Below are 1652 nucleotides of genomic sequence, written 5' to 3'. Positions count from 1 at the left end.
AGTGATTCTCCTGCCTCAACCTCCTGAGTAGCTGGGATTACAGGCGCTCACCACCATGCCCAGCTAATTTTTATATTTTTAATAGACATAGGGTTTCACCAAGTTAGCCAGGCTGGTCTTGAACTCCTGACCTCAGGTGATCTGCCTGCCTTGGTCTCCCAAAGTGCTGGGATTACAGGTGTGAGCCACTGTGCCCGGCCAGCTGACTGTTAAGTGTCATATCTCCTGCCCACACACCACAGGCTCTTTAGCCCTCCTCCCCCCATGGCTAATAGACAATTCAAATGAAATTCAGGGAAAATAGGGCTTCTGGCCCAGCGCAGTGGCTCACACCTGTAATTCCAGCACTTTGGGAGGCCAAGGCGAGTGGATCACCTGAGATCAGGAGTTCGAGACTAGCCTGGCCAATATGGTGAAACCCTGTCTCTACTAAAAATACAAAAATTAGCCAGGCATGGTGGTGCATGCCTGTAGTCCCAGCTACTAGGGCGGCTGAGGCAGGGGGATAGCTTGAGCTCGGGAGGCAGAGGTTGCAGTGAGCCAAGATCGTGTCACTGTAGTCCAGCCTGGGTGACAGAGTGAAACTGACTTAAAAAAAAAAAAAGAAAGAAAAGAAAGAAAATCAGGCTTCTGAGTCTGCCGTCCACCCAGCAGCCCCAGACCTGGGGGTCAGCCCAACTCATCCACATCTAATCCATGAGCAAATTTTGTTCAAAATAGAGTTGGAATCTGCCCGCTTGCACCTTCAGCCTGGTCTACCATCTGTCTCTGACTGGCCCATTCTTTACCTCCAGTGGCTTCTCCAACACAGAAAAGAAAAATGCCAGCTGGGCGCAGTGGCTCACACCTGTAATCCCAGCACTTTGGGAGGCCGAGGTGGGCGGATAACCTGAGGTTAGGAGTTCGAGACCAGTCTGACCAACATGGAGAAACCCCATCTTTACTAAAAATACAAAAAATTAGCTGAGCTTGGTGGTGCATGTCTATAATCCCAGCTACTCAGGACACTGAGGCAGAAGAATCGGTTGAACCTGAGAGGCGGAGGTTGCAGTGAGCCAAGATAGTGCCATTGTACTCCAGCCTGGGCAACAAGAGCGAAACTCAGTCTCAAAAAAAAAAAGAAAAAAGAAAAAGAAAAATGCCAAACTCCCTGCTGTGGCCTACGGAGGGAGCTGCTGTACAGCCTGCCCCCTGTCTAGTCCCCCCCTTCATATCACACCTCTTGTTCCCAGGAGAGCACTGCTCCAACCACAGTGGTTGCTGGGGGCTGTTCCACCCACCAGCCTGCAGCCCCTGCCTGCTTCCAGACCTTGATGTCTGTAGGCCTGGAATTCATGAACTCTTACTGAAGCTCATTTAATTCTTCAGGTCTCAGAGGCCTTCCATGGCCACCCCATCTAAAGCAGGTTCCTGCTATCCTTCTGCCACAGAACTTCATGGCCTTTAACTCTTTGGCAGGGCCACCTTCATCCTTCTTACTGTACTGCTGGGTCGTGTCTCCCTGGCTAGCCCGTGAGCTCCCAGAAAGCACGACTGTCTTTCTCCTTGGCCAGTGCAACTCTGCATGTAGTAAGTGCTCAATAAAAACAAAAAGTAAGCCAGGCACGGTGGCTCACACCTGTAATCCCAGCACTTTGGGAGGCTGAGGCAGG

The sequence above is a fragment of the Colobus angolensis genome, unplaced genomic scaffold (genome assembly GCF_000951035.1).
Source record: "Colobus angolensis palliatus isolate OR3802 unplaced genomic scaffold, Cang.pa_1.0 Scaffold219, whole genome shotgun sequence".
Classification (NCBI taxonomy): domain Eukaryota; kingdom Metazoa; phylum Chordata; class Mammalia; order Primates; family Cercopithecidae; genus Colobus; species Colobus angolensis.
This window is presented reverse-complemented; position numbering follows the sequence as displayed.